Source organism: Podarcis gaigeae (assembly GCF_964106915.1).
Source record: "Podarcis gaigeae genome assembly, chromosome: 8".
In the NCBI taxonomy this organism is placed as follows: Eukaryota; Metazoa; Chordata; class Lepidosauria; order Squamata; family Lacertidae; genus Podarcis; species Podarcis gaigeae.
This window is the reverse complement of record NC_139684.1, coordinates 40,404,894-40,423,606: the sequence shown is the minus strand read 5'-3', so window position 1 is coordinate 40,423,606 and position 18,713 is coordinate 40,404,894. Positions and strand designations below refer to the sequence as shown.

Genomic DNA, 18,713 nt, shown 5'->3' with positions numbered 1-18,713 from the left:
TATAAATTACAATACAGAAAACCTGATTTAAAATCAATCTACTCTATTTTTCAAAACATTGCAACAACTTTTTAAATAATAAGCCTGTAATCCAAGTAGCCTGCTTCAATATACTTAAGCATTGTACACTACAGGAAAGTATTGCAAACTGACCAAGTTCTTCAATTCGTATTAACGCCCCTGTGCTGCACCTGCAGGTGATTTTAAAGATCATAAGGAACTCAGAATTCTCAGTAAGCCCAACATCATTTTCCAGTAGCTTTTAAACTTGTGGTCTCGGAAACCAGGAATGTCATGGAAGCATACCAAGACCTCTTCAACTAAAAGTTCAGAGTATGACAGACAAGCTTCTTGAGAGATGGCCTGAAAATTACTATTGATCTTAACCTGTAATCTGCTTGGAAATATAAGATATGTTCTGGATAATGCATCTAGCTACTGCAAGCTGACACAGACTGACTAGTGCTCAAGCAAACTGAATGTTTGCCCTAAAGCATGCTCCAGAATCCTCTGCATCATACAGAGGTCCATGGCCGATGAGGGGTTTCTCAGTAGACAAGTCAATGTGGAAAGTTTAATACAACACTGGTGTCTCTCCTCTGGCCTTAACTATTTAACCATTAACAAAATTAAGCTTCTTAGCACAAGGACACAACATGCATGTAAAAATACTAAGTCTACGGGGTACTAAAACTTGTATTAAGATGCTGACACAAAGAACAGTTATCCAACGGGGGCTCACATTCCATTCTTGTGCTTCAGAATAAGGATCCCAACTAACCAGACATGCCAAGATGGTTCTGAAAGTTGTTTAAAACAATGTTCAGAGGATGAGGTCAAAGAGCTTAACAGTTCCATACTGACACTGCTGCACAAGCCATACAACTTCTACAACCTGTAGAACGGGTCGGGTATAACCAACTAATGTAGAATTGTAAAATCAAGGTGCCGGGCTTCAAGCTTTAGAGATACATAATTTTATTTCTATTCCACCTTTCCACAGCTCAAACCATGCCCAAGGCAGCTTATACAATGAAAACATACATAACTACAACATAACAAAAATAGTCATAAACATTGATAAAAGCATTAAAATATACACAACCAAACTACATAAATCACAACATGATATAAAATAAAGATACAAAAAAGCAACAGCTACAGCTACAAACCTTCTTCCCAAACAATACCCCAGCCCAAGAGTCTATTCAGCAGGCTTTGTAACTGGAGTCAGTCAGTCAGGGCCCTGCCCTCCTAGGCCACGTGAAAAAAAGGCTACAAGACAGGGAGCAGGTCTTCCAAGACTCACAACCAATATGGTCTATAAGCAATGCAGATTTCACAACACACTTCAATTTGCTTTATTCCTTTTTAAAGTGCCTTTCCCTTTTATGCATCAATACTTCCCTTAGAGTTCAAACTACTTTAGTATTACCGTCTGTAAACCTCATGATCTTTCTCACACACACATTTCCAATTTATTTTGTTAAGAACATCTTACTATGGTGTCAAGAATTTTTAAATTAGGCAAAGTCTCCAGGGGTAGTTTAGGAATGTTTGTGTGCTTTCCCTAAAACTCCATCACAGATGGAATCTTTGCTGGTTATTGCTTGGAACCAACCCACTAGCAGAAGAAAACTAAAATAATGTGCAGTGTAGATCAAATGTATTATAGTCACATGCAAAGCAACAACTGGCTGTACCTTCAAGAGTCTCAAAAAGATTTGGAAATAATGAATAGGCAGTAAAATATGGAGGCTGATGGTATAGTCAAGCTGCATAGGCAGATGTCAATGACAGATGGGCAAGTTAAAACAACTTACATTTCATTATGGAATGGTCTCCTTCACGCCTTTAGTTAAAAGTAACATTACAGCAGCTATACGTGAAGAAAAGTAGGCAGGTAAACAAGGAACTGTGGTAAAATTAAAAAGTTTATTGTTGCTAGTAAATTTTGGTAACGTTTCCCACACCATGCAAGTTTTATGTAAAGCATAATAGAATACTTTTTTTTACAGCTGTGAGCTTGAAAGGAATGAACATAATTACAATTCTGAGCATGAAATGAACTACCATCATACATGCCTGAACCAAATCTGTTTCACCAGCTGTAGCAAATCAAAGTAGTAAGAATTAAACAAAAAAGCCTAGAAGCAACAGCTCTTGTTGCCTTTAACCTAGTAATTGTGAAGCACCTGGATCCGGAAGGGCTGTAGAGGGTTGTAACAGCTTCAGATGTTCAGTGGATGTGGTCCAGTGACTCTTTGATCTTTGTGGAATACAGGACCTCAAAACAATGCATCTGTGTACTAGCTATATTACAGATCCGGGTGTGGACCTGAGGGGATTTATAAAAGCTAGCATTACATTGCAGCTGGTAAAGAAAAGGACGGAGCCACAAACTGAGCTGAATAAATTTGAGACAAAAAAGAAAATAACACATGGTCTTACCCATTCTTTTTAACTTGTCAAAATGACCAAACTATTCCAAATCACTTAGAATAGGTGAGCTCTATGTAGCTCTAGGGACGCGGGTGGCGCTGTGGGTAAAAGCCTCAGTGCCTAGGACTTGCCGATCGAAAGGTCGGCGGTTCGAATCCCAACGGCGGGGTGCGCTCCTGTTGCTCGGTCCCAGCGCCTGCCAACCTAGCAGTTCGAAAGCACCCCGGGTACAAGTAGATAAATAGGAACCGCTTACTGGCGGGAAGGTAAACGGCGTTTCTGTGTGCTGCGCTGGCTCACCAGATGCAGCTTTGGCACGCTGGCCACGTGACCCAGAAGTGTCTCCGGAAGCGCTGGCCCCCGGCCTCTTAAATGAGATGGGCGCACAACCCTAGAGTCGGACACGAATGGCCCGTACGGGCAGGGGTACCTTTACCTTTACCTTTATGTAGCTCTAGTGTTTTCAGTTTTTTTTTAAAATGGACTTAACATAAAATCTGTTGCAAGTCAATACTGAGTGAACTGCAATAAAACATTTTCTACTACAGATTTTAACCACTCTCTCTCCAATTTTATTTACATCATTTTACCTTACTCTTCAACTGAAGAGGCTCCCAGAGCAGCTTACACAAGATAATATAACAACACAGTGTATAGGCTTAGATCTGAAAGATGCAGCACAAAGTGAAAAAGACGGTGGGAGGGGACTGAGGCATCCATTTCTAGGTTGTCATGTGGTTCTTATAGTGAGGAGCTTGGAGGGAAACAGCTGAAAGACAAATGGAGCCTGAAGGAGGTGGTCTCTCAGTATAGCCAATCATGCGGCCCTTCTATTGCTGCATTCTGATGGAATGGCTACAGCTAGATGCTAAGTGAAGCCTGCTGGACCAGGATCTCTCAGCTGATGTAGAGGTCTTGCAGTTTTGAAAAAGATTCCATTCTTATAGTTTCAATAAGGGAACCACATGGCTGGTGGGAAATGTATACTTCCCTTTACTAGGATATGCCCATATTTTGCCTTCTCACTGAGCTGTCACAAAAGCAGTGTTTACATTGTTAGCTCTTTGGTAAGATTTACTAATGATATCTAGATAATTTTGCATGCAAACAGCTTGTGCTCTGCTTTGTTAACTGCTCTACACTGCTGCATATTCATAGTAAGACACTCTATAGTAGTACACGTCATGGACAGCTTACATACACTCCAGATACATTTCAATGTACATGTGTCATTAGCCTGATATTTTCATTCTGAAGTGCTTGAGCCTTCTATTCTGTTGTCAGAGTCAAGTTGCATCACTCCAAGGAACAAGTAAGCTTCATGACAAAATGACCTGCTTATAGATAAAGAACAAAATTATGAAGCTTAAAGATTTGCATACACAATTAGCACATGTTAGAAATACCAATAAAAACTACCAGCTTATTCATTGCTTCTCAAATTTAATTTCTGAAAGGTTTTGAATTAGAAAATTTTTCAGATTTCCCCCTATGAATGAGGTTAATTTGGTCAATTTGCATAAGGTAATCAGCATGGGGAAACCTTTAGTTTGTATCAAAAAAGAATTCTGATTTCCCAGAGTGATCCAATTTAGCATGTTTATTTTACTTGTGTTTAACATTTTTTTGTCCCAATACAAATACTCAAGAGGGAAATTGAAGCACAATTAATATGTTTTAATTTGGATACTCATAAAAAGTTAAAGACAATAGCATGTACTTTACTTGAATTGTTTACATTTAAGGGGAGAATGTGCTGAAAACTGTTGACAGTAATAAATGTTAACAATGTTAACAATTATGCACGATAAGCTGGCTCACATACTTGCTAGTGATAATCACCTGAAAAACATTAATTACAACTTTGAAACTGCAGGGTTGCTTAATGTTGTATGCAATTGTCATACATTCACTGTTACTAATAAACTTAAGAAAATTTTAGATGGAAAAATAAAGCCCTGGGAAAGGTTTCCATTAAAAAATTTCTACCTGTCCAAGCACCATGCTGGTATAAAGAGGCTAGAAATTCTGTGCAAGAAAACTGGAGTCTCAAAAGCAAGAAGCTTGGGACAAACAGGCGAAGGTTCCTAGTCTTTTAATCAGACAACAATTTAAAGGCCAGGTTCTATGAGAGTTGTACAACCCATGCATCTCTTGCTATCTTCTCCCAAGTTTACATCCTCTAACTCAGGTCTTGCACCCCACTGACGATAACTCACTACTGAATTACTAAGTGAGCTGGAATGCAACACTCTGAGTTTTCCCACGATTCTAAAGCTGATCATTCTGAATATTTATTTAGCCTTGTAACATTTCAGTATTAGATGTAACAGTGTAACAGTGCCCATATATGGTTGAAAGTCAAGGTTCTGCTCCAGTTCAGAGCAGGGGTGAACAACCCAGTGGCTGTACCCAGCCCCATAGCCTCCCCCCTACTATGTTGGTGGCAGCAAAAATTTAAAAAGTTAAAGCAGACACAAACTGTGGTGGACATAGAAGTTTCAACTTTCTGCCCACCCAGCACCTGATGAAGATGTTAACTGCTCCTTCCATCATCAGACTGATCATGATGAGAAAGGGGACAATATGTCCACTCATCAGCTAATCTGCACAAATCACCTGAAGGGTGAGTACCTCTGCCCCTGTGTACATGTATACAGGTGTGTAGGGTGACTACAAGCACAGAGCCATCTTTCCTATTGGGCTTACTGGAGCATTGCGCCAGGGTGCTGGCCTCTAAGTGGCGCTCCAGTGAGTGGGGGAGCTGCGCTACCAGCAGCCTCCCCTTTCCCTGCATGCCCTCCAGCTGTGCCCCATCAACCATATGGCTGACGAGCGTGTAGCTTCCTTCCCAAGCCTCCGCGGGAGAGTGATCCCTGCAGAGGCTTAGGAAAAGGTCAACAACTCTGGGAAAGAGGGGGGGGTGCCGGAGGAATCTTTGCACCACTGCGCCAGATATGCTTAAGACGGCCCTGTACAAGCACCTGACTCCTAGGCAGAAAAGTTTTCAAACTGTCTTTGTAAAATAACCACTTCAGTTTTACCTTCAATCAAAAGCTAAGTGATCAAGTATTACAAAAAAAACCAATTATCTTAACTGAAGCCAAACACATTGTGCTTACTAATTCTACTAAGATTCCCTAAAGACCTTTGGGTGTGAATGGAAAATAGTTCCAGCCATATTACATTATTTTACAGCACTCTGTGAACATGTTGCCAGAATTCCAGGTTCTCATTACACTCAACTCGGTGCCCTACTTTTCCATCAATGCTCTGTTTTTAATCCTGTTGCTTGGCCTCAAACATGCGTAAGAGCATTCTTGGTGTTGTATAGTGTTTTCAGACAAAACATGATGATGTAGTTATTGAAACAGCAACAAAAGGCATAACGTATATAAATCACAGCTTCCCTTACTGCAGTGGAGCTGCATTCCAGTGCAGCACAAAGTAATGATGCAGCAAATAAAAATTAAATTTGGAAGCAACTTTTATTTAAAACATTTCTGATTTGGATTTCAATTTGAAAATGTCTGAACAAAAAGCAAACATTCCAGATGTTACTTTTTAAAAGTTTACACTAAAATCCTCTACCTAAATATACTAAATCCCCTTCCTTCCAAAGCTGCTCCAAGAGTTGTAAAAGCAATCAACATTTTGTTACCACTAATGCAGGGGTCAGCAAACTTTTGCAGCAGGGGACCGGTCCACTGTCCCTCGGACCTTGATTTCCGTGGATAAATTTATAAATCTATACACCACCACCCACCCACTGGTTTTGTCAGAAGTATATTATTTACCAATAAGCATCTGCTCAAGCACAATCCTCTGCAAACACTCATACAGCTTCATATCATGTAAGAAAAATATCAAGCTTTCAGTGTTTATTAAGAAGAGATAAATTAGAAAATGGAGCACTGGCCTCAATTTGGCTTGAGTAAGGTGGCAACCCACTAGAATAACCATCACATTACACTAAATTTAAATTGCTGATTTCCAAACTGCATTCAGGGCAGCCCTGGAGTACCTTGAAAACTTATCAGGGACTCTTCATCGAAGAGGCCAGTAATGGCAGCCAAGTTTCCCTGTCACTGCTCATCTTCTCCTGTAATGCATAGTCTTGGCACAGTGCTTTGTGTTCTAAAATGCACTCTCACTTCAAACTGAGCATCAACAAAGTCCAACAAAAACCCTTGATCTAATTCAAAGTAACATTCCAAAAAGTAGAGAAAAGTAACATTTTCACTAACTGAAAAATTAGCTTGAGTGCCTGAGCATATTTGCCTTGTGTTACAACAGCAAAACATTAAAACAAGCAGAAGCTATCACAACTCAACTTGCATTAAGGAAAAGTTAAAAGCTTTCCTGTGAAAAACAAATACAGGATATTGGCAAGACTGCAAGAATGAGGTTTTTAAAAAAAGACTAAGTACAACAAATGGATTTTATTCTCTTTGTACAACACAAAGAGCAAGTCTACTTCTTGCAAGACTGCAGTAATAAGTTTATCACTGCCAGAGAATAAGCAGAATGGTTAAAGAACTTTGAACAATTACCATGTTAACCTAACCACACAAGATTAAGCAAAAGTCAATGGGATCTGAAATGCAGATGTAGTCATGTTGAGGAGACCTATGCCAACTAAAGTGTCCCAAAACTTCCAAGTCTTATTTCACAAAAGTTTGTTCTCATCTGTCTCAATAGGGCTCACTGGGGTAAATTCAATATCAAAGGATCCCATACTTACTTACACTGGTAGTAATGAAGAATCCACCTGTTAGCTGCAAACAAAACTTTTCCTATGTGGGTTAGTGAGTATGCTTACAAACCATGGAGCCATACATTTCCCTTTCCCCCTATAAATGGTTCACGGATGTGCCAGCCACTCGCCTATGCCCTAGAAATATACGGTTGCTTTTGCTTCTTTCCAACCAGGCACTTGTTTGTTTTCTTCTTCTTCTTCTTCTTCTTCTTCTTCTTCTTCTTCTTCTTCTCGTGTCTGGTTTCAGGTTCTAGCTCAGCTGGCCTCTACATTCTGCCTCCAAGTGTCCCACTGCTGGAAGACAGACCCCTTCCTTTTTCATGCTTGTTGTCTCCTAATCCTCTCCCTGGTTTCTTTTCTTCCTTTTATCTTTTGGACATAGTGGCCTCTCTCCTATGGCATAGATCATTTGATGTAGCCAAACCTCACCTACAACCCCCCCCCCCCCCCCGCAATTCTATGTATTTAGGCAGCAATTGGCAATAATGTGAGGTGATCACTGATGGTGACAAAACACCGACTGGCTGAGACTTGGTCTGTTATCTGTCATACATCATACATGTCATTATGTGTAGGGTAGGTGAGTGTGGCTTGGCCAAAACAGCTTTGTGGGACAAATGAGAAGGTAGGAAAAGAATGCTGCAGAAAAAGGAAATGCAACTCTGATTGTTCCACCATGCAGGATTGGGAATAGTGGCCCCAAATGACTCTTCCTTTTTCTAGCTCTGCCTCTGGAGAGAGAAACTAAAATTAGCTGATCCACTCCCAAGATCCATAGCAGCATTAGTCATTAAAATGTTAACTTGTCACATATGATTTTAATCAAGTCATCCTCTGTGGTGTGCTCAGCTTGGAAAGCACAGTACGCAAGGTTTATGCCTTTTCATCATCATAAAAAGATGAAATGCAAGAAATAAGCCTACAGCAATATGTGAATGGCCATATTTAGAATGATTTTATCCAGTTCTTTTCTAAGTTCACTTCATCCCTAGACATCAGAAATAACATGTCTATCTCTGTTTGTTATAAGCAACACAATTATGGGTGCTGGTGCTGCTCCTAATTCCAGTACTGGCAGTGTTAGATGGGCCCTTTAAAATCAAATTTCAATTCAAAAATTCCTTTATTTACACACACATTGAATGAAGGACTGCACAGTGTTTCTTAATGAACTCAGGAACCTGAATATATTCATGTAATAATGACAGAAATGGCTGCCACTTCATCTGGCATTCAGCAAGCAAAATTTAAGAGCCATTTTCACATAATTTACATTCCAAACTTAGCAACATCTTATTGCATCAAGCATTTGAGGGGTCTATGTAACAGAGAATGACATTTGTGGACCAGAAAACTAAGGCTGCAATGCTAAACACATTTACTGTGGAGTAAACCCTTCTAACTCGGTGGACTTAGTTCTAAAGAAGAACAGGATTATACCATAGAAGGAATTTCACATCAAAAATAGATCCAGTGCAGTAACATTGTAACACCAATGCTGTGACTGTTAATTTAGCGGAAAGAATCAATTTGAGTTCCTCAATATTTCAACCAACCAAAGGCCATTTGGACTTTCCCTTCTCATACCTGTTTATCAGACACACATACCACTCCATATAACTATTTACAGGCTGTCTCCCCCTGACTATCTGACTGAACATCTCTTCCAAAAATTGTCATTTGATCTGCCTCGGAGCAATAAAGTGCTCGTGCACCATGTCCACACTCTCCTCAATAGCTTATGTAATAGTAAAGGACAAGGAGGAAACATGTTTACATCTGGAAACAACAACATCACCAAGGCCTCATGAGCCACTTTTGTGTGTCCATATGTTATGAGAATATATAACAATAAATGTTTTGTGAGAAGCACATTATGGTCCACTCAGTTTTTCTTCCATGAAACTCAGGAGACTGTACACGAGGCGCCCCCAACAATTTTCCATTCAGGCAATGCCTGCTTAGCATTGGCACAGTTGCTGCATTCCATGCCTTCATAGGACATCAGTCTTCCCCCTGAATACAACTGTTATGTCATACCACAACCACATGCACCATCCTTAGATAAGGATAGTAAATGCATTTATGTTTTTGTTTAGTTTACACACACTCCTCCATATTTATTATTTTTACAGTGACTAGATCCTATGTATAGGATTTTTTAAGCAGTCACTTTTACCTTGGAAAGATGCTCTACCAAGGAAAAGGACTGCAAATACTGTAAAAGGAACTAATGGTTTAAAAGGCAGCAAAAATGAATGAAACCACCACAGAACCAAAGATAAGACTAAACACAGATGGGAAATCAACAGGTGGTAAAAGAAACAAGGAAATGACCAGCCTGAAAGGTGAACAACAGACGTCAGGAAGAAATGACTGCTTTCTGAGAAGCGGGGGGGGGGGGGGGAGTGAATAAAGGAGGAGTAAGGCTAAGTTAAGACAAGCAGCTTCCTTTATTCTTTTTTAAAGCTTACAATGTTGCCTATTGTCCATTGGGGCAGCACCAAATCCCAACCTGGCCACAGCTTCTCTCGGATCTCCAGAATGTTTTATCAGCTACAAATGTTCATCTATATCTGTAGACATACCTAAAAGCTTCATTTTAAAAACTGCAGAGAATGAAAGTTGGAAGGGATGTCAAATGCCATCTACGCCAACTCCTACCAATGCTGAAAATCCACTACTACAACCTCCATGATGGGGAGGCCATCCAGCCTCTGCCTAAAAACCTTTACTGAAGGTAAGTACACCAGCTTCCAAGGCAATCTGTTCCATTGTTGATCAGCTTGTACTTCCTAATGTTTAGTTTAAACCCTTTTTCTTCCAATTTGAATCCTATTTGAATTTGAATTTTAGCTCAAGTCCTACCCACTGAAGCAACTTATAGCAACTTTGCTCCCCAACTTTGAGATAGTTTTTCCAAATATTTTGAGGAGTATATAATACAAGTATTTCCCTTTGACAAAAATTAGAAGCTATACTACCACAGACTAGAAAAGAAAGTTTCACATATTCTGGTAACAATATTTAAAGTAAACAGTGAACACAGGATTCTGACCGTTGGATAGGCCACTCATATGCATTCTCTGGCAGTGTCCCTAACAAATATAGTTGCAAAAAATACGATCACAGAAAAACCTCAAAAATACATAAAATTTGAACAAGTAAATCTCACTAATGCCCAGTGGAAGACAAATTTCAAAGAATATGAAAGCTACATTCAACTTATTGGCCTCTTCCCATAATATTATCTGGGGTAATGCATGCCTGCCAAGTGGGTAGACCGGAGTTACCCCACAAAAGTGAGTTTCCAGGCCCAAGTCTAAATATGAAAGTATTCTAGAGGCAATATATGTACTGCTATCATCTTCCAGAGAATTCACCTCTAGCTCCAACCCACATCCCTTCACGCAAAGTCTTTGAAGGCAGAAGAAAACCCGCTCTTTCCACCCACCCAGGACATACTAACAGAGAGAGAAGCCAATACGAAGAGAGACATTTAAAACCTGCTCCCATATCTCCTCTGCCTGCTCACAATATCTGCCTACTGCAGTTATCCAATTCTCCAAGATCACCTTACTTTGGTCCTTTCACATGCTTTCCAAATAGACATTTTGAAATATTAGGTCTTGAGCAGTGTTCAAAATTAGCCAGGCACAAGGCGCATTTTACACCTGGCTTTCGTTCACTTGCAACCAAGTGAAGATGCCTGGGTGCCAGGATGGCACCTGGCATCTCCACCATTTGGAGCTGCATGCCTGCAGTTGATTGGATCTGGACTGTTTTTCACATGCTAATACCACATCATGTAGAATTAGCTTCACAATCATAATGAATTTCTGGAACCAAAATGCTATTTCTGTGCAGCTTGAGCAGGAGCAGTCACCATTAAGAAAAAGAAGTCGGAATAGGCCAAGATATATGTGGACTGTCCCCGAGACATTTCAAGTTCTCAAAGCTCTTAACCTAGCTCAAGGTTGTCATCTGAACTAGCCAGATGTTTAACTGAGTATCAATCACAGTCTGTCCATCATTTGAAAATTAAGACTTTAGTGCCGTCTTGCCCCTAAATGGCAACTAGACATTACATTTTGGAGACTGTAACTTTGGTTTAAAGAGCCATTTGAAGCCTAGCTTATATAGCTAGATTTCTAACACTGGTTTCAAGGATGTTGAATTTACAGTTAAAAGTGATTAGGTTGCAAAGGTTCACTCGTCATTAAAACTTGCATTAACGAAACCTTTTTGTTACCTTATGCTACATCTAAAAATGTATTCAGGAAAGGAGAGTGAAATCTAACTCAAGGTTGTGACAGATCCTGATTTTACAAATCCTTTCCCTATGCAGTCAAGAATCAGTAAATATTTAAAAGTGAATGCATCCAAGCTGAAGTGCCACTAATGGAAAAGACCTGAGTTAAATGAATACCAAGATCTGGCCCCATTTTGTCTAAGCAATTCTATCTTCATTGTAAAATGTGACTTTTCCGAAGACGATTCAATTCTTAAAGCATGTGTTGAAACTGCATTTTTACTATTCAGCTCAGCTTCACAATAGCGTTCTTCTCGGAAGGTCAGAACAATGCAAGATTCAAGCTTGGAAAAACAATTCTGCTTAGCAGCCCCACCATATTCATCCTTTTAATAACAACAAACAACAACAACAACAATTTGTTTATACCCAGCCACTCTGGGCAGATTCCAACAAAAGATTAAAATACAATAGTCCTTCAGATATTAAAAGCTTCCCTAGACACCTACATATTCATTATGAACTCTGTGAAATACTACTTCCAAAACCACCATCACAATCTCACCTCTGTTCAAAAGTCTTGATCTGTCAATTTCTGTAATGAAAAATGTGAGTATTGAGAGTTTAACCAGCTGCCAGCTTACACTAGAATTCTGTGCTAAAGAAAGGCACCGGATTATCATGCTTCTTCAAGAAACTCAACAGTACATAAACATTGGAAGCCTAAATGCTTTTCAACAAGAAAATAATACATACACAGAGCATATTCATTAGTGTGGTATACGTATGGTATACAGTGACTTGGCTGCGCTGCATTTTTATTATTATTCCACTTTCCATTAATTTAAACATGACCCAATTTTTATTACAAGAAAGAATGCTAAGGAGAAGCCTATATACACTTCAGACACTAATATTGCATGGAAATAACTGCATAGATGTCACCAAAGAACATAAAACTGCCACAACTCCAGCTTCATTAGAACATATTCTTTCACAGAAATCCCAGCACTAACACACAGCCATCATGTTGTTGGTCACAGATTCTGCAATAGCTTGGCCATGAAGAATTCTGCAAATCAAGTACCACATCCAATTCACTGGACAGTATTGCACTTTGCCCCAACTCAAGAATATGCAAGTACTCAGTAAGCTTTCCAAGAATTTGAAAACATTCTTAATTTCTATATATCAACAAAATCATCACTCTGGGCAAATAAGCCCTTATGATTCATCAGTGGCAGGTGGAAATTAGCACTGTTACTTATTGGGTATTCAATACTGGAAGGGAAGAATGCACACCTAATTTCAACATGACAAATTAAAATTTATGCTCCAATCACCACTTTTACGACAATCTCATTAAGGCCCCTGCAGTAAGGAAAATTACCTACACGTGAACAGGTATGGTGATGACACAAGTGATAAAATTGTCGATACACCTTTAAGCTCTGCAGCAGCAATATTCTGCTCTCCAGGTCTCGTGTGAGCAGAATGAGCAGAAACCTTTTTGTGTAAAATGTGAGATATTAAATAATTCTGTCTAAAGAATTCAGGTTTTAATTACTATTCCAAGTGTGTATGTTAGTTGTTCCACACAAAAACATTCTACCAATTTTTCTTATTTGCTCTCCAAAGGATTAATACTTATAAAATAAACACACAAACATTAAAAACAATAATCTAATGTGAACAAACTGCAAGTCAGCAACAATTAATAACGGAATGCCCTAAAAGGGCCCATCTCACCGACTGTCCTAAATGGCAGTAATGGACACTGGTATGCACTACTAGGACACTCAGTTACACCATCTGCCAAGAAGCAGGTTTTACCTCTCTCATTACTCTCGAAGAAGGGACTTCAACAGGAGTCTGCAATCGACCATGGGTACATTGTATCACACTAATTACAAAATAGGCAAGAAGCTACTGTTGCTACTACCTCATCAAAGCTAAGGAAACAGCTTTTTATCCCAGTCTTTTCCAATGTTTTGTTAACTGACATGAGACCCACATCAGAAGATGCATCTCAATGTCATTGCTGAGACAGGTGCTCCACTGACAGGCTTCAGAAAGTTGTCAGCAGTGACAAAAACCTGCAGCACATATTTTTAGCACACTCTTATAGAGAGTTTGGGTGCATCTGAAGGTGCAGAATTTTTTAAAGCTCAAACCAAGCCCAGACCTGATTTTAATGAATCCTCTTTTAATTAGAAACTTAATCACCAAGTTCAAACATTACTCTTGTTAACTGATTACATTTCACCCTGATAATGTCAAATTAAATCCTAGATCACATTCACTAATTATCTTTTTTCGGTAAAAACTACCCTAGAAAAAATCCTTAAGAGAGAACATTATTCAGTATGAATCTTCTCACCTACAGTAAGGAAACAATCCCCAATTTAGCCAAATATCTGACATTTCTCTCCATCCTCCACAAGTAGGGAAAGATCTTTTCCTTTCAGGAATAAAACTAAGTTTGCTTCTCACCGCTGGGTCTCTGTTAGCACCATGGGGTGTGTGGTATGTATAAGCTTTGACAGATTCAATCTGGATGAGAGGGAGAGCTGTATGAGTGGACACAGGAGGCAGGTCTTGTAGAATGGCACATAACTGGACTACTCTTTTTGCTTGGTCACCGCTGTTATATAAACCTTGTTTAATCACAATGAAAATGTTCTACAAATTTTACTTCTAAGAATAGTGATTCCAATCATTCCCCTTCTTCTCTTGTGTTGCATGCAAGTGAATTTGTAGAGAACTTGCATGTACTGTAATAGAATTGTCAGCTTATAGTTGTTGCTTGCCACAGGTAACCAGCCAAGTACCTAACTGCAAGGCAGGTTTTATGGTAGTTTATAAGTCCTTGGGCTGCTGATTCAACAGTGTCTTTGCAGAGAAAAATGCCACATAGCTGCTTTATCCAAGCATCTAAATCAGAAAGTTTCCCTGAGATGATAACTTACCCAATATATGTTTTGGTGATGATAAAATGAAAGCCACAGCCTGTATTTGTAATTTCCCTACAAAACCTTTGTCAGGTACTGCAGGGAAGTTCACCCTCAGGCCTTACTTGTGATGCTGCTATACATTGCACTACAACTAAAACTAGTTTCTTAATAAGCTGAAGACATTTTATCTGCACTACAAAACCGATTCTAACACAACTACTCTATCAAAACCTATTAAATATTTACATTTTAAGAATAATAAATGAAAAATCACTATCATGATTCAAAGTCATATTTTGTTTTTGTATTCGCTATTACAAAAGCTATTCCACTGAAAGGGGGAGAGCAATAAAATAGTTACCGATTCCATAGCTGAAAGTAGTGGTTAGCAGGACATGGATAAAATCCAACAAAGAGATGTCTCCAAAGAAGCTCTGTATTCTGAAAGACAAACAAAAGTTATCTTACATAAATATTAAGACTCACAATGCAAGCTTTGGGGGGGGGAGCATGCTAAAATCATTACACCTCATAAAAATATCTTGTTGAATTCTATTCCCGATGTGCTTTGCTACTTCAACAGTCCACTGGGTGATAGCACTGTGATGTCCTACTTATGCAACTGGGATTTTCCTTTCAGCCCTCTTAAAAAATAATCTATTTTCAGAGTCACATACATAGAAAATATTGAAATAAAATTTGACAAAATCTTTTCAGAAAGCCAGAATAAAATGAGAAGAAAAGATATCTGGTCTTTGGTAGGTTTCGGAGAGGGGTAGAATCTTAGCCACTGAATTTGCACTTACACTTATAGAGACCTACTTGATCAAGATAACCTGGGATTCACATAATTACATAACTTATTTACTAATCATTCTGGTTACTCTTAGAAACTGAATATTTTTCAAGACAAGAGAATAGAAAGAATACATTCACAAAGAAAGAGTAGCACAGGTTTGTTCCATAAAAAAAAAAATACTACTTTAAAATCAAACTATTTACTTCTTGTCCTGGTTTAAATACAAAAGAAATAACAATATGCTGTAAGTACCATACAGGTAAGAGCTCATGAAATTTACTGGCAATTGTATCATATAACTATCCCATGCTAGCATTTACATAAACATTAGCAGAAGCTAATATTCACCAATAAAATATACCCTTCCTTTTTTGTATCACCTTCATATTTTTTTATAGCTAACACTACCATAAGAATAAGATATCTGGTGCTTGCTATTATCATTCCAGAACAAGCAAACTGTGACTCATAATTGCAGTGAAGCCAGCTGTTCTTAAGTAAAAGAAGTCAAGGCTAACCTATAAAAGACAGCACTAGGCAACTACAATAAAAATCACCAATCTCTAGTATAAAAACAAAAGGCGGCAAGGCTATTTAAATTTGAGCAAAGTAATGCAACAATCGTCATCAAACTGTAGCCAGATGCATGATGCAGTTCTACAGCTGAAGCTTAGCACGCCTGGCCCTATAAACACCTGGGTCCCATGCATAAACCTCTTTTGGAGGTTGTGGGGTACTGAGTAATAGGAGTGTTAGGCTAGGGCTTCAGATACCTGTATCTGAGTGGTCATTGAACATTGGCCTTTAAAAAATTAGCCTCAATTACAAACTAGCATCACAGCATCACTGTGAAAATATAAGTTGTAGAGCACTTTGAAGAGTACTAACTCATTCAAAAGGAGAGGATTATACTGTCTCCATACCAGGCCGGCCAAAAACGCTCTTTGGTCTTGTAAAGGATGAGCTGTCTTTTAATTGTGGATTAAAAAAACTATGCTACAATACCTAATATATAGCAATATTTTATAGCAGAGGTGTCGAACTTCTAAGAGACTGTGATCTACTCCCACTATAAATAAACTGGCAGTGATCTACCCATTGGATTGACCAGAGTTGTTGAGCTTTTTTGAGGGAGGCTTCACCAAAGTTGTTGAGTGGTTTTTTTTAAGGGGGAGAGAACACAGTTGTTGAGGGGTTTTTTTTAGGATGGACCAGGGAAAGCCCATGATCGACCAGTAGATCGCGATCAACCAGTTGGACAGGCCTGCTTTATAGCGATACCTCTATACAGACATATAAAAATGACTTCAAATATAACAATAAAAGCCAGAACTGAACTAGGAAAATGAACCAATGTGCTACAATGCATGACAAACCAATCCAGACAGCAGGAAGCCTAGCCAAGTACAGAACATTCCATTTGGAGAGAACCTCTGACATGTTCAAAAATGCTGAAGCAGATGGTGTGCAGTCTTTAATACTAGTATCCCAGCTTAGTCAACCACCAATGTTTGCTAAAATTAAGTCATATAAGAACTCCAGGGGCTGAACTAAAAAATGAAATGTATGCATTGCTACTTAAGATTTCATGTACATAAATATGAGCTACTTATTTAATCATGAAGGCAAGGCTGACTATTCTTTCTTTGGAAAGGAACCTTCATATACCAAAAAACAAAACAAACAACCCCTCCTTTTATGGCAGTACCAAGCCTTCTGTACTGAGAAAAACCGAAAGGATTTCCTGCCCTGTTAACATAATGCTCCTAAGCAATGGAGAGTTAACCACACATCAGAGCCAGAACTGGTTTTAGTTTAATACAATGACCTGAAAACACATTTTAATATTTATGTGCATAGAACCTATGTCAGCTAGAAGAGTGAAGCCAGACTAGCAATCTTAAACACATAACCATGAACATCAAAAAGGAGGAACAACATGAAAAAGAAGCATATAGTCTGGAGACAAGTAACTGGAAAAGAAGGGCAAATTTAGGAGGCAGGTGGTACATGGACTTCCAGGGAACTAGGTAAAAGTAAAGAACAGATGGGGAGGGAGTGTTGAAATGAAAAGCAAAGGAGGACTGATTAGTTTTCAAGAGAGCACTTAAAAAAAAAAAAAGACAAAGCATAATGCCTCTCTCATGTTACACTTCTATTTCTGCCATAGGGATCTTTTGCAATGCTAAACAGAATGGAAGCTGCAAGTAATACAAAGAAGAAACAAAGCAAGTAAAGTGATACATTTTATTGGGCCTATTTTTATGGGAAAGACTGTAGAAGCTTGCAAACTTTATATGCTGTAAGCTGCCCAGAGTGGCTGGGGAAACCCAGACAGGTGGGTGGGGTGGTGGTGGTAGTAATAATGATGATGATGATAATGATGATGATGATGATGATGATGATGTAGAAAATATTAGTATCCTGCATCCTTGGTTATTGTATTTGTATCTTGCCATGCCTCCAAGAAGTTCAAAAGGTTATCCCATTTTATCCTGCTAAGCAATTTAGACAGAAATATGGCCTGAAGCAATCTACAGTGCTTCATCGTTGAAGAATTTTAATCCTCATTTCCCAGTTCAGGTTCAACACTCCAGTCACTATACTACAGTAGTTAGAGGATTGGATTGGGACCTGAGAGACCAGGGTTTAAATTCCCATTCAGCCATGAAGCTTACTGCGTGACCTTGGCCCAGTCACTACTTCTCAGCCTAGCATACCTCACAGGATTGTTGTGGTAAAATGGGAAGATGGAGAACTACGTATGACCCTCTTGAAGGAAAGGCGGGATAGCAGTGTAATAAGTTGGGTACTTAGTGTCTAAAAAGCTAATTCAGATGTCTATTCCAGAAGTTAGGAAAGAGAAAAGAAGCAATATGCATTTTATGTTGAACAGAAGTATAATCTTAGAATATGTCAAAAAAATGGGGGGGGGGGGAATCTAACACTTCTGAAAATTATCTTTATAACAACTGATACTCTTATAATATTTCAGTGAAATGTACATGGAAGCCTTCATAGAGGTTCTATTTGGCAAAAACACTCGTCCATCTGAAAATTCTACCTTATTCCTTTTAAAGAACAAATTGTTGCAGAACAATGTTGATCTTTTTATTTTCATTTACGTTAGTGCAGGCTTCCTCAACCTTGGCCCTCCAGATGTTTTGAGACCACAATTCCCACCATCTCTGACCAATGGTCCTGCTACCTAGGGAACATGGGAGTTGTAGGCCAAAAACATCTGGAGGGCCGAGGTTAAGGAAGCCTGCATTAGTGTGTTCACCCAACAATCACAGTGTATTTCATCCACTGATTAGTACCAAGCACTTATCTGTATTCATTATTTTCCACCCTGGTCTGCTCACACTGATATATTTCTGGTGTTGTTGCTCCAATTCTTAATTCTGAGATTTTGCATTGCTGACATCCAAGCAGCACCCTGAAAAATACTGAACTTCAAATGAAAAGGAAAACTGCAGCTATAGCACAGAATATCTTAGAGGCTAG

At 38.9% G+C, this 18,713-nt stretch overlaps 1 protein-coding gene across 4 annotated transcripts in view; it reads right to left on the bottom strand.

Moving 5' to 3' along the window:
• ANKRD11 (ankyrin repeat domain containing 11) overlaps positions 1–18,713 on the bottom strand; it is a 185,666-nt gene that overhangs the window by 148,084 nt on the left and 18,869 nt on the right. For 3 of the 4 annotated variants that reach the window (XM_083754500.1, XM_083754498.1, XM_083754501.1), the window contains exon 2: positions 14,769–14,848. The gene's annotated coding sequence lies outside the window, so the exon portion shown is untranslated. Of the gene's footprint in view, positions 1–14,768; positions 18,353–18,494; positions 18,533–18,713 lie in introns of all 4 variants that reach the window. The other variant, XM_083754499.1, reaches the window with a different exon arrangement.